The sequence below is a fragment of the Xenopus laevis genome, chromosome 3L (genome assembly GCF_017654675.1).
Source record: "Xenopus laevis strain J_2021 chromosome 3L, Xenopus_laevis_v10.1, whole genome shotgun sequence".
NCBI lineage: Eukaryota > Metazoa > Chordata > Amphibia > Anura > Pipidae > Xenopus > Xenopus laevis.
The window spans coordinates 154,474,881-154,490,622 of NC_054375.1; positions in this window are offsets into that span (position 1 = coordinate 154,474,881).

The following is a 15,742-nucleotide window of genomic DNA, read 5'->3' on the forward strand; positions in this document are numbered from 1 at the left end:
AGGATCAGTTACACTAGACACTTTCTTTCAACTGGATACTCACATTAGTGTGTGGAAAAAGGGAGCAGCTTTGCTGAACAACTACTACTCAGCTGCACATTTTTGGACTCCAAATGTTCTTAAAGGGATACTGTCATGGAAAAACATGTTTTTTCCAAAACACATCAGTTAATATTGCTGTTCCAGCACAATTCTGCACTGAAATCCATTTCTCAAAAGAGCAAACAGATTTTTTATATTCAATTTTGAAATCTGACATGCGGCTAGACATTTTGTCAGTTTCCCAGCTGCCCAGTCATGTGACTCAGAATGTGTCTCAGTGGGACTTGGCTTTTACTATTGAGTGCTGTTCTTATATCTTCCAGGGAGCTGTTATCTTGTGTTAGGGAGCTGCTATCTCATTACCTTCCCATTGTTCTGTTGTTAGGCTGCTGGGGGGGATTGATATCACTCCAACTTGCAGTACAGCAGTAAAGAGTAATTGAAGTTTATCAGATCACAAGTCACATGACTGGAGGCAGCTGGGAAATTGACAATATGTCTAGCCCCATGTCAGATTTCAAAATTGAATATAACAAAATCTGTTTGCTCTTTTGAGAAATGGATTTCAGTGCAGAATTCTGCTGGAGCAGCACTATTAACTGATTCATTTTGAAAAAAACATGTTTTCCCATGACAGTATCCGTTTAACTATTAACTTGAAGTTTATTAAACACAAAAGAGGAATTTCATTGGCATAAGATTGGATTAATAACCTCAGCAATAAAGCACATTGATGATTAATCAAGAGTCAGCCCCAGTGTACCGAATTGTCCAGTGGTGTTTCAAGGGACTATACTCTACCCTGGGCCCTACAACACTGGAGGCACTATAACTACTCTACTAACTACAAGGGACTAGCCCTTGTATTTACTATAACAGGAGCTAGGCTGTCACTAAATTATCCTCATTCACAGGGTCCCTACCGCCCCAACTTGCCTAAGGCTTGGATTACCTGAGGGTTAACTCTTTTCAAATCATCTGGCCTTTCTCCACTTCAGATCCTTACTGAGGTATCTTGCCTCAGGTCCTCTAGCAGCATCCACTCGCTTCTGAAGTGGAAGTCCAAAAAGAAAAACTTGTACTGCCTCCCCTTTATAAAGACTAGGGAATCTTGACACTCCCGGCTAACTACATAACTGCCAGCGAAAAAACTTTTACCTGGAAAGGCAAAACAGGACAGCCCTTCCAAATGTGAAACAGGCCTAGCACTTATCTGGATTAAACCTTTACTCTGCCTCATATGTAGTCTAGATAATTCCAAACTGTGAGGCTGGTCCCACTAGCAGGCACAGAGCAGTAACTGAGGGAGAGGTCGAGGGCCAGTTAGGAAAAGGTTTTCATGCCTATTTACTGTCCAAGGTACATCTGGAAGCCCAGCTTGAAGGTCACTAAAGGTTGAAATCAAAAATGAATAAATGTCCTGTGCTAAATATTGTTAGAATGAAGGCTGAATTACTGAAGCAGGAGTATTTTCTAAAGTCTGTAACCAAGTTATGACATAAAAGGGACCTAGAGTACATATTCTACATCCAATGGGTGCTTGATCTTGAAAAATATGAAAATTTTGAATGGAGATGGACTTCTTAAATAGGAAATCTTTATGCAAAATAGACACTAAAAAAGTCCATTGACTCCAAAATATTTTGTGTGGAAAAAGCTGCTGCTGCAAATAAAGTTGGCACTGCCATTGACTTCAATGTGTTTCACAGATTTTCACCAGGTTTTGCAACTTTTCTAGCAAATAGGGGCAGATTAGTTCATCAATACTAGCCAGTTTCCAGCCAGATATGTGTCGTGGAGGAAGTAAGAGAATGTCCAACCAATTTATAGACAGGTGGCAAAATGTTACCAATTTATTTTTAAATTGTGTTTTTGGTGTTTATGAAGTCAAATCAAAATTTGATTCTATTGAAATTCTTGATACATGAATAGAAGACAAAACAGTTAAGATGGAAATATGCAGAAATTAAGTTCGAATTGTAACTTACTTGCCTTTGGAGGAAAACTATTTTTTAATTTATTTTTATTTTGGTCAGGGAGCTGATAAATTGCTCTTTAGACTCTCTTCTGAATAAACATATTATTGAATTAATTTAGACTCCCTGAACAGTTGTGATTGATATAATTACCATCTGTGATCCCCTAGGCCTATGTCTTACTGCTGCTTATAAATCCAGCTCCAGAATCCCCACTCAGCATTTTGATAATGAGAGTTTCTGTTTGCAGCAAGGAAAAACTGGAAGACACACTTTGTTGTACAGTAGAGATGTGCCACAAAACCAATTGGTTCATCATTTTCATGGCATGGATATTGTTTATTAAAGATTTAGGCGTGGGCACCTCTTTGGACTTCACATCTGGTTGCAGCTTGACCAGTGACAACATTAGGGGCTATCTGAGCTCCCCAGGAGATATTATCATAGGGGGAAATTTTATGATTCATCTGAGTAGGATCTACAATAACCTGGATTTCACTCATAAACCCCCAGAGCTACAATGTCAGATGTAAGTAACAAAGTCATGTCAATCTCTTGTGCTGATACATACCTTCATCAAAGTTAGCAGAAGAGCAGAACTCTCATCTGTGTAAGTGGTCCTGGTGTTAAATGTAATTTGACTTCAATGGCGTGCCAGGCAGGACAGAACATGTTGGTGAACTCACAACTGTGTCCAAATCATTTTTCTACCACCTACTCTCCTCCAAGGAAGACAAGCAAAATGCTGCATCTACAGTATCTAAGGGGCAGATGTATCAAGGGTCAAATTTTGAGGGGTTAAATCCCTCGAAATTCGACCGGGGAACAGAATCGAATAGCTAATTCGGGCAAATTTACACGCTTGCGAATAGTCGAATGGGCGAATATTCGCCCGGCGAATAGTCGAGCGATCGAATATTCGATCGAAGGATTTTCATTCAATCAAATGATTGATCAAATGCCTTTTTATTCGACCAAAAACTTAGAAAAAAAGCCCATGGGACTTTCCCATAGGCTTTAAAAGCAATTCGGTCGGTTTAATCTGGCGAACGGTTTTTAAAAGAGACAGTACTTCGACTATCGAATGGGCGAAAAGTCGCAGTGTTTTTTTATTATTATTATTATTATTATTATTATTATTATTATTAACATGTATTTATATAGCGCCAACATATTGCGTAGCACTGTAAAGTAACTGTGATTATACAACTACATCACATGAATTACATACATAGAATATATGGAGTAACAAACATCACAATCAATACAGGTACAAAGAGGTGAGGAAGGCCCTATGCATAGGCATACAGTCTAAAGGGAAGGGAGTAATACACAAGGTGTGGGAGTGGGCAAGATCGAAGTAAGTGGGTGAGAAATGTGGTGTTGTATGTGGTGTTGCGTTTGGTAGTTAAGCAGAGTGAGGGTAGGCTTCTCGAAAGAAGTGCGTTTTCAGAGATTTTTTGAAAGCAGAAAGGTTGGGAGAAAGTCGGACAGATCGTGGGAGAGCGTTTCAGAGGAGGGGTGCAGCCCTTCAGCCCTGCTCGATCTATTCAAATCATTCTACTCAGGCGAATTTACGCCAATTCGATAGTCGAGGAGCACAAAAAACTCCTCGAAATTTGAGTTTTTTTTCCTCTATAAATTCACCTAATTGAAGCTTAGTGAATGTGCCCCTGTGTGTTTCTTAAACATTTGACCATATCAGAAGCAGGCTCAAGAGCTGTGTGCCCTGCTGCTATAGTGTTTTTTTTATTTTTTAACAGTTTTACATTTTGGTTTTTAATGTTACCTTAGCAACTATGTAGTGGTTTAAATGATAGACTGCGCTGGCAGACAGTTGTACACCATTATGTATGACAAGACAAGAAAGGGCCTAAAATGAAAATGATCTCTGTCCAGGACTGAGAGGTAGTAGACAGATGTAGAGGAAGAGGTGGTCTTCCCTAGAGATATACAGGAAGAGAGACAAGAGTTTGTAAGTACTGTTGTAATTAATTTAAATGTTGAATATTTCTGAGCTGAGCTGGCTGCTAAATAAACAGGCACCTCCTTCACTTACAGTGTTGGGTTTAGCACTGGTTGTTACAAAGGTTTTAATATGGAGTAGATATTGGAAATATTACATTTGATGACTGCATGCAATGAGAAAAACTAAATTGCTCACAACAATCTGCACTTCTACAATAGGTTTGCTACAGAGTATTATCAGTGCATGCGTGCTCTTATTTTTGCTGTAGAGGAAATTAATGCGAATCCTGAACTCCTTCCAAATGTGACTTTGGGCTACCAGATTTTGGACAAATGCACGACTTTGCAGCTAACAACACAAACAGCTCTCTGGATGCTTTCAGGCGGGGAATCAATTACACCCAATTACCACTGTGGCAAAGGAGCACCTCTAGCTGGTATCATTGGTGACTCTGCTTCCACACATTCTATGCTTATGGCCCAGATCTTGGGACTCTACCGATACCCACAGGTAAGAGCAATATACTAAAACTAAAATATAATAGAAGCCCAGATTTATTAAATTTAGAGTACTGAAAGTCAATTCAGACTCAACTTTCCTTTCCTTGATACTCTTACAGATCAGTTATTTGTCAACCAACCCACTTCTAAGTGACCGCAATATTTTTCCATCTTTTTTCCGTACTATACCAAGTGATGAATATCAAATGATAGGTCTTGGTCAATTGATATCTCACTTTGGTTGGTCCTGGGTTGGTCTCCTGGCCAATGATGATGATTATGGTCAGTTTGGAATGCAGATGGCAAAACAAGAGATAATTAGTCTTGGCGCATGTGTGGCCTTTTCAGAGAATATATTGATGGGCCAACCCAATAGGAATGCTCCTCACATTGCCCGGGTCATCAAAGAGTCAACTACAAAGGTTGTGGTTGTCATAGCAACGGATCCTAACTTTGTGATTGTGGTAGAAGAGTTGTTGAAGCAGAACGTGACTGGAATCGTGTGGGTTGCCAGTGAAGGTTGGGCAAATTCAGCTGCACTCTCTGAGAAACGATTCAGAACCATTTTGAAGGGCACCATTGGTTTTGCAATACATGGTGGACAAATGCCATTGTTTACAAAGTACCTCAACAGTCTTCATCCATTTAAAGATACTCATGATCCTTTTATAAAGGAACTCTGGGAAGAAACGTTTATTTGTAAATGGCTGGACCATAATCAATTGGCTGATAATACAACGATTAAAGCTTGTACAGGAAATGAAAGGCTAGATACTCTACTAACTGAAGAATTTCATAGAATACCTCTCCATGTATATGCTGCTGTATATGCAATGGCTTGGGCCCTACACAATTTGCATTATTGTAAACCTGGCGATGGGCCGTTCCATCATGGAGCTTGTGCCAACATTTCAACGTTTCTTCCTTGGCATGTAAGAATTTATTGAAGACCAGTACCATAATGAATGAATGTATTAAACTGTAGTGCATGTTTAAAATCTGTTTCACAAATAGCCACATCATATTATATGTATATGTTTAACTGGGTTTGTGTGTTTTTCAACCTTTTTTGCCTGCAAATCACACACTCATGCCCTGGGTCTGTGACAGATTTCACCCACCTTAACTGGGTGACTCAATAATTTGCAGTTACCTTCTGACAATTATTAGCCTTCCACTACGGGTTGGGTGTGTATTTATAGCAATGAAGTTTCATTTTGGTCTTTTCATTAACTATAATATTCATCTTCCCCATTTGTTGTTTTTATTTATTATGTTAGTTTATTTATTAAAGTTGTTTCTGCTTTCCAGCTACTGCATTATGTTAAAAATGTGAACTTCAAGACCACAGAAGGAAGCCAAGTTTTTTTTGATGCAAAAGGGAACCCTCCAACCATCTATGATATTGTGAATTGGCGAGAGAGTGCCAAGGACACACTGGAACAGGTGGGAATTGGGACTTACGACTTGAGCACCCCAGATGGGAATGCCATGAAAGTGAATAGCATTGGCATTATATGGGCCAATAATGAAACTCAGGTATGGAAAGTAAATCAATTTAATGCTCTCTTCATTTTATTTTGCTTTACAAAGATTTAAGGGGTCATTAACTAATTACCTTATATTGTACAAACTGTTGGTTTGGATGCAATTTGTTTTGCACTTTGCACTTTACACTCTGATTTTACACAGGTATCTGTTCTGCAAAATGGAGCACATACCTCCATTCTCCTCCTCCAAGAATAAAGTTGTTCCTGTGTTTTGCAGCATTCAAGAGAGATGGACAAGGAAAGGCACAAATGTGCCATCCCCCTTAAACCACTTTTTCTGCCCCTCATGAATACATGTTCCAGAGTACAGAGTACAGAGATCAGCAGAAACGCTTTTAACTGCAGGGCAGGGAGCAAAGTGCAAAAAGTATCACCAATTGTTCCTGTTTTTTGCACTTTTCACCTTTCCCTGCAGCTTCTAAATGATACCTATTGTCTAAGAAAATATTTTGAAGCTCAATAAAAAAAAAATACTCTCTTGCACTTGAGCTTGAGTATTTTAGCCTTTGTGAAAATAATTACAGTATTGCACAGCACTACCTATATTATTATTGCATTCTTTTAAACCTTTCCCTTCCATCTCCACTCCTTCCTTTTAATCATTCTTTTTGACAAATCTGAACTGTTATACATACAGTACAATATATTTTGGGCTATGAACAGAGACAGCAGTTTTTTTATTATTGTTATTTGTTTTAATCAAGAGATATTGGGCCAGATTTAATTCAGTGCAAGTGCAGTTTTTTCTATAGACCAGTTTTCAAGTGATGAACAGTGAGATTAATTTTTCTGAACTGAGTTGTTTCTCAGATTGAATGTCATCCATGAGTTTTCATGTGATAAATCTTTTTCTCACTGAAGTGAATCTGGCCCAATGTTGGTTAGTCTTACTACCCAACTGTATAATCATATGTATTGTTGAGTACAATGATCAAATGTTCAGTATTTCCTCACCATTTCTCATTTCATCCCTATATTTCCATAGGTTCCTATTTCTAAGTGCAGCCCAAGTTGCCAATCAGGACTTAGAAAATTGATTCCACCAGGAAAGCCAATATGCTGTTATGAGTGTGTCCCATGTCCCCAAGGACATTTTTCAAACCAAACAGGTACAGTGAACTAAGAAAAGGATTTTGTTGTTATATTTGTTTATATATGACATGCAAATAATATCAGTGTTTCTCTCCAGATGCACTGGAATGTCATCCATGTTCCTGGGACATGTGGCCCAATCTACAACAAGACAGATGCTTACCAAGAACTACAGAGTTTCTCTCTTTTGAAGAACCACTAGGTTATAGCTTAGCAGTTGCAGCTTTCCTCTCTTCTCTGTCTCCACTTATTGTTTTGGGGGTTTTTATTCATTATAAAAACACTGCAATTGTCCGAGCCAACAACTATTCCCTTAGCTGCCTTCTCCTGCTCTCTCTTTTCCTCTGTTTCCTTTGCTCTTTAGGGTTCATTGGTTACCCACAAACTGAAAAGTGTCTTCTGCGCCAGGTGGCATTTGGGATGGTTTTTACTCTCTGCATCTCCTGTGTTCTGGCCAAAACTATAACTGTTGTCATTGCATTTAATGCAACCAGACCAGGCAGCAGGTTGAGAAATTGGACAGGAGTAAGGGTGTCTTACTGTGTCATTGTATTTTGTGTCTTTATTCAGTTATGGATTTGCATACTGTGGCTATTGTTCTTTCCTCCTTTCCACGAACTTGATTCAGACACCAAGCCTGGAGTCATCATAGTTAATTGCAATGAAGGATCACCCACTGCTTTTTGGTGCATGCTGGGATATCTTGGGCTCTTGGCCACCATCAGTTTCATTGTTGCTTTTCTGGCCCGACGACTCCCTGACAGTTTCAATGAAGCCAAATATATCACATTCAGTATGTTGGCTTTCCTTAGCGTTTGGGTATCTTTTATACCATCTTTTCTCAGTGCACGGGGCATGTATACTGTGGCAATGGAGGTCTTTGCCATTCTGTCTTCCACTTGGGCTGTGGTGGGCTGTATCTTTGTGCCAAAATGTTTCATCATATTGTTCAGACCCAACATGAACTCAAGAGATCATCTTATGGGAAAAGGAAGAAATTTAAAGTAAGCACCAGTTTTTTTTAAAGCTTGTCAAAATAAAAATTAATATTTATAATCAACATTGTCTCATCAGCTAAAGAGTAAAGCACGGCCTTTGGACTTCTCAGGAATGATAGAATATTCTAGCATTATTAAAAAAAATCAGCTGCTCACTTTGTTTGTGTATAGTTTGGACTACTGTGATTTGTGATTTCACTCTTCACTTAAATCACAAAATATCTTGCAGTAGGTAGGGAGAGTTGTGTTTTATGGAACAAATGTCCAATACTCAAGTATATATTCATGAAAGTTTTCTTCATAAAAACAGAGGGAACATATGAGTATCCCCTTTAGAGAGAATACAATTCTGTATATGCAGATTCCCCCAGGAGCCCACCTCACTTGGATGGATTCTGTTCTCAAGCTAGACTTGGTCACTAGTACCCTGGCCTTGAGGCAGAGCCATATGCTTGGCTGTAAAAGCAGTTCTTTGTTTTCTGTGCTGTGAAGTGATATTTCTATGCTCTTCCACCAGTGACTCCCTCTCTACAAGTCTCTAAAAGTCGACTGTGACTCCTTTGTTTGGAGTTCTTTCACCTCAAGTGGTCTCCAGTTCCTGAAATTCTACGACACCCTGAAATGGGAGATATAACACTTTGACAACCTAGTAATAAGTATATTCAAACTTGTAGAGAACACAAATTATTTTAGGTGCACTAATTAGCATGTTTTTATTAAAAACAGGGTTTACAAAATAGACTGTTACAAAGTGTCTTAAACTTTTGCTCAGAGTCTGGAAGCCTTCCCTATGATCCTTTTCAAGCTTACTTTTTACCCTTGGTACTGTTCCTGTCTAGTACAGTGGCATGAGATGAATAGTAAAATTGGAAATTTTACTATAATCCCCATGCACCAATCCTAGACAGTTTCAGGGGATCTCTGGGAAATTAATCAAAGGAAAAATCTGTAAATTAGTGATTGTAAGTTAAGTATCTGAATGAATTGATATTTCAGTACTTGAAAAATTGACAACCCCCAATACATCTCATTTTGCTTGTCACTTAATTATGCCTCTAATTTTATTAGTATTGTTTACCGGAGGCATTTGCCTTTTTCACATAATTCTTGATAGCAACACTAAGGGGGTTATTTATCAAAGTCTGAATTTATCTCAATATTTTCTGCTACATACTCTGGTCAAATCCACAAGGATTTCTCTGCATCTCCTGTATTCTGGCCAAAACTATCACTGTTTTTATTGCCTTTAATGCAACAAAGCCAGGCAGCATATTACGAAAATGGACAGGAGTTAAGGTGTCCTACAATATGATTGTGCTTTCTGCATTTAGTCAGTTATGAGTGTGCATGTTATGGTTGATTTTCTCACCTCCCTTCTCTGAACTTGACATGGAAGACCAACCTGGAATCAACATAGTTAACTGCAATGAAGGATCATATGTTGCATTCTGGTACATGCTGGGATATCTTGGACTCTTGGCCACCATCAGTTTCATTGTTGCTTTCCTAGCCAGGTGACTTCCTGACAGTTTCAATGAAGCCAAATTTATCACATTCAGTATGTTGGCTTTCCTCAGTGGCTGGGTGTCCTTTATCCCAGCCTATTTTAGTGCACGGGGCATGTATAATTTGATGATGGAAATCTTTGCTATCCTGTCTTCCACTTGGGCTTTGGTGGTCTGTATCTTTGTGAAAATATGTTTTGTAATATTACCTACTAAGAACTCAATAGAACATATCGTGAGGAAAGACAGAGGTAAAAATTAAAATTCAATGAAATACACTATACTGAAGAAAAGCATCCAGAAGACTCCATTCCTGCTACTGATGATCTCTAGGCACAATAATTGTTATCCTTTATAAGAAAGACTTGTAGCAGGTCCTATACTGCCCTGCAGCCTATTTCATGATTCACAAACCATGTGGTACCCCCCCCACTTCACAATTATCAAAATGTTTGTAGATCATACCTCCTATAGCCGTAAAAGCATGTTTTCTGTTGACACATTAAGGGGCCTATTTATCAACAGTCTCATTTTCATGGTTTTATTGGTTTTTGGAACCACAACTAAACTTACAAACTCTACTACAACTACAATGTCATGATATTTTATTCTGAATAAATAAAGTATGAACAGAAAATTACGATGAACTTCCAATGTTATGGAGAAAGAAAACAATCCCAAGCAAGGAAAGATGGTTTCAAATTATAAATTAAATCTGTTTAATGAATAACTCACAGCCACCATAAACAGTGAATATAGAATTACATAACTACTAATACCAGATTATATACCGAATAATACCTTATAAAATAAATAGGCAATTTAGTAAAAGCTCTAAATTACACCTTCCAAATTGTTAATGATTGAAAATACAGAAATATTACCTAGTATAAAGATCTCTTCTGCATCCAACCTGTAAATAAAACAAAAAGCGAAAACATTATCATGCATTCATAAGGTTGAAGCAGCACAAGTTATGTAATGTTAATAACTTACTTAGTTATATAAGTATAATAAAATGCAACACCTAGATGTTACTAAAGGATGTTAAAGTTCGAAGAATGTGACAATAATGTACAATGCAAACTCAATGTATCTCATCATATGTTTAATAAAGTAGAATACAAAAAAATATATATATTTATTTTGGTGAAAAAGCATTACAAGAAGAAAAAACAGCCTTCCGTGTTTCATGCCAAAAGGGGCACTTGATCATAGCCTAATAACTGGTAACTGTGAAGTAAGAATCTCCTGGAAACATTCCCTAAGCTTAAAGGAGAAGGAAAGGCTGGAGACACTTGGGGGTACCAAACGTTAGGCACCCCCAAGTGATTGTAGCGACTTACCAAAAACCCAGGGCCGGTGCTCCTATCAGGAGAAATCTGCACTGGCCCCGGGTTATAGGAGCGAGCAACACGGAGAGATCTATTTCCGTCTTCGCGCAGCTGCACATGCGCATTAGAACTAAAAGCCGAACTTTAACTTTAAAGTCGGCTTTTTCGTTCAAATGCGCATGCGTCAGTCCGGGGAAATGTGCAGCTGCGTGAAGACGGAAGTAGATATCTCCGTGGTGCTCGCTCCTATAACCCGGGGCCAGTGCAGATTTCTCCTGATAGGATCACCGGCCCTGGGTTTTTGGTAAGTCGCTACAATCACTTGGGGGGTGCCTAATGTTTGGCACCCCCAAGTGTCTCCAGCCTTTCCTTCTCCTTTAAGGTCTGGGGCATGTGCACCTGGGCCCCCATGTGATTTGCTGATTTCAACCAACAAAGATTTCGTGGATTCCTCTATGAACATAACTTAAAAGGTGGTAATACACAGGAAGATTTAAGCTTCTGATTAAGCTTCTGATTAACCTATTCATATCAAGTCGGTAGTTAAAAAAAAAAAGTTTTTTCATGATCAAATCGTGCCAAGATCTGATAATTTGGTGACCTTGACAAATGAGTAGATCTTTGTATGACCACCTTTCCACTAAATATGATGGTGAGGAGGATAATACAGTGGCCCAACAGGACAGATATTAAATATATTTTATCAGTAAAGAAGGAAATCTCAAAATAATGAGCAAGATCAGCATCTAGTAGTGATGGGCGAATTTATTCGCCAGGCGTGAATTCACAGAGAATTTGTGCGATTCGCCATCGGCGAATAAATTTGTGAAACGGCCGTGAAAATTGGCTGATGAAAGTTTGTCGCCAGCGTCCAAAAAGACGCCGGCATTAAAAACGGGTGTCGGGGTCAAAAATGGGCGTCGGCATCAAAAAACGTACGTTGGCGTCAAAAAAACTAGACGCCTGCACAGTTTCGTGAATTCACCCATCACTAGCATCTACCCCTATATTTCTCAAACAAGGTTTTCCATTGAACGTTACCAATACATGCATGCACTAATATTCACTGTGGAAGAGATTAATGGAGATCCTGAACTCCTTCCCAACATTACTTTGGGCTTCCAGATATTTGATACCTGCACTACCTTGAGACGAGCAGCACAAGGGACTCTTTCTATGTAATCAGGAGGAACAGAAATTACTATGAATTGGCAATTCTTTTCTTAGTAAATGAGGCCCCATACGTTTTACCTGTTTTAGCACTTGAATCCTGACTATTCAGTATGTTTATGAAATGATGAAGTGTTTCATGAATTTTTTATATTGCATTGATTGTATGAACTTATATATTGAGGGGCCCCTCCTTATGAGAGTGTTTTAATGAGTAAGTCACCAAATAGAAGAACTTTTACTGGTGTATTGGGTCAGTTACATTGGACCCTTTCTTTCAACTCAACACTCGCATTAGTGTGTGGAGAAAGGAACTACTTTACTCAGCTGCACATTTTTGGACTCCGAAGGTTCTTAACCATGAACTTGAGGTTTATTAAACACCAAAAATTTACTTATTTGGAATAAGAATTGATTAATAACCTTAGCAGTAAAGCCAATGATTTATTAGGGGTCAGCCCAAGTGTACCGGATTGCCTAGTAGTGCTCCAAGGGACTTTACTCTAACCTGGGCCGTGCCACACTAGAAGCACTATAACTACTCTTAGGTAGTGATGGGCAAATTTGTCCCATTGTAAAAATGAGCGAAAAATTTGCAAAGCGAATTGAAGTCAATGGGCGTCAAAATTATTTTGGCGCCCAGAATAATTTTCATACGCGCGCCTATTTTGTCCAAATGCATTAAAGTCAATGGGGGTCTGAATAATTTTGACACACAACAATTTTTATGCGCATGACTATACTGATGCACACCCAAATTTTTTTGATGCAGCAGATTTTTTGCCAGCAATTTTTTACCGCAGTTTTGCAAATGTATTCGCTGGCGGGGAAATGAGGAAATCCGCCACAATTTCATGCCTGCTGAATTAATTTGCCCATCACTACTCTTAGGCACTAGCCTTGCATGTACAGGAGCTAGGCTGTCACTAAATAATCCTCATTCACAGGGTCCCTGCAGCCCCAACTTGGGTTACTGTATGTTTTTTTTCAGATCATCAGGCCTTTCTCCACTTCAGATCCTTACTAAGGCTTCTTGCCTCAGATCCTCTAGCCGCATCCACTCTCTTCTGAAGTGGAAGTCCAAAGAGAAAAAGCTTGTACTTTATGCAGTAGACACTAAAAAAATCCATAGACATCCAATATATTTTGTGTGGAAAAAGCTGCTGGAAAAAAAAAAAGCTGTCACAAAAAACACCCATTGAAATGCATTTCACAAATTTTCCCCCTGGTTTGGCAACTTTTTTTTGCAAAATAGGCAGATTCGCTCATCACCACTGGTCAGTTTCCAGCCAGATGTGTGTCGGGGAGGAAGTATTGGAATGTTGATTTAATTTAACCATTTTATAGACAGATGGCAAAATGTTACCAATTTATTTTTAAATTGTGTTTTTGGTGGGTCTGAAGGCAAATCAAAATTTGATTCTATTAAAAATTCTTGATACATGAATAGAGGACAAAACAGTTAAGATAGAAATATGCTGAAATGGAGTTCAAATTGTAACTTAATAACAAAATATTATTTATTACTTTTGAATTCATTTTATTTTGGTCAGGGAGTTGATACAATTGCTCTTTAGACTCTCTTCTGAATAAACATATTATTGAATTAAGTTAGACTCCCTGAGCAGTTGTGACTGATATAATTACCATCTGTGATCCCCTAGGCCTATGTCTTACTGCTGCTTATAAATCCAGCTCCAGAATCCCCACTCAGCATTTTGATAATGAGAGTTTCTGTGCTCAGCAAGGAAAAACTGGAAGACACACTTTGTTGTATAGTAGAGATGTGCCACAAAACCAACTGGTTCATCATTTTTATGACATGGATATTGTTTATTAAAGAATTAGGCGTGGGCACCTGTTTGGACTTCATGTCTGGTTGCAGCTTGACCAGTGACATTATTAGGGGCTATCTGAGCTCCCCAGGAGATATTATCATAGGGGGAAACTTTGGGATTCATCTGAGTAGGATCTACAATAACCTGGATTTCACTCGTAAACCCCCAGAGCTACAATGTCAGATGTAAGTAACAAAGTCATGTCAATATCTTGTGCTGATACATACCTTCATCAAAGTTAGCAGAAGAGCAGAACTCTCATCTGTGTAAGTGGTCCTGGTGTTAAATGTAATTTGACTTCACTGGCGTGCCAGGCAGGACAGAACATGTTGGTGAACTCACAACTGTGTCCAAATCCTTTTTCTACCACCTACTCTCCTCCAAGGAAGACAAGCAAAATGCTACATTTACTGTATCTCAGTGTTTCTTAAACATTTGACCATATCGGGAGCAGGCTCAAGAGCTATGTGCCCTGCTGCTATCATGTTTTTTATATTTTTTAACAGTTTCACCTTTTGCTTTTTAATGTTACTTTAGCAACCATGTCTCCATCACTCAAACAGGACATTATTGTATTAGAGAGGGAACAGAGAAGGGCAACTAAGCTGGTAAAAGGTATGGAAAATCTTACTTATGAAGAAAGACTGGCCAAATTGGGTATGTTCATACTGGAGAAGAGGCGCTTAAGGGGAGATATGATAACTATGTATAAATATATAAGGGGATCATATAATAATCTCTCTAATGCTTTATTTACCAGTAGGTCTTTCCAGCTGACATGATGTCACCCATTCTGATTAGAAGAAAAGAGGTTCTGCCTAAATATTCGGAAAGGGTTTATTAAAGTGAGAGCTTTGAAGATGTGGAATTCTCTCCCTGAATCAGTGGTACAGGCTGATACATTAGAAAGCTTTAAGAAGGTTTGGGATGGTGTTTAGCAAGTGAAGGAATACAGGGTTATGGAAGATAGCTCATAGTACAAGTTGACCCAGGGACTAGTCCGATTGTCATTTTGGAGTCAGGAAGGAATTTCTTTGGAGAGGCTTCAGGTGGGGTTTTTTGAATTCCTCCGGACTAACTGACAGTTAGGCAGATTAAAAAAAGTTAAAAGGTTGAACTTGATGAACGTGTGTCTTTTTTCAACCTTTCAAAAACACAGGCAAAGGTGGAATTAAAGAAGCACCTACAAAGCCCAGGGATACATAAACATAGACAAGAATGCAGCCGGAAAAGGGACCTTGTCTTCAAGGTTTCCCAATAACATGGCTAGATCCCAAGCTGAGGTACTGTAGCAGCTGAGGTTAATAAGTAAGATGAGCATTTGAGAGCTTCATCCAGGATTGAGAGGTAATAGATAGATGTAGAGGAAGAGGTGGTCTTCCCTAGAGATATACAGGAGGTCCCTAAAAAGCTTGTAAGTACTGCTGTACTGATTTTAAACACTGAATATTGCTGAGCTGTTGATGTACCTGACCATTAAATAAACAGGCACCACCTCCACCTATAGCGTTGGGTTAAACACTGGTTGTAAAAAAGGTTCTACTATGGAGTAGACATTGGAAATATTACATTTGATAACTGCATGCAATGAGAAAAAGTAAATTGCTCACAACAATCTACACTTCTACAACAGGTTTGCTACAGAGTATTATCAGTGCATGCGTGCTCTTATATTTGCTGTAGAGGAGATTAATGTGAATCATGAACTCCTTCCAAATGTGAGTTTGGGCTACCAGATTTTGGACAAATGCACTACTTCACAGCTGAC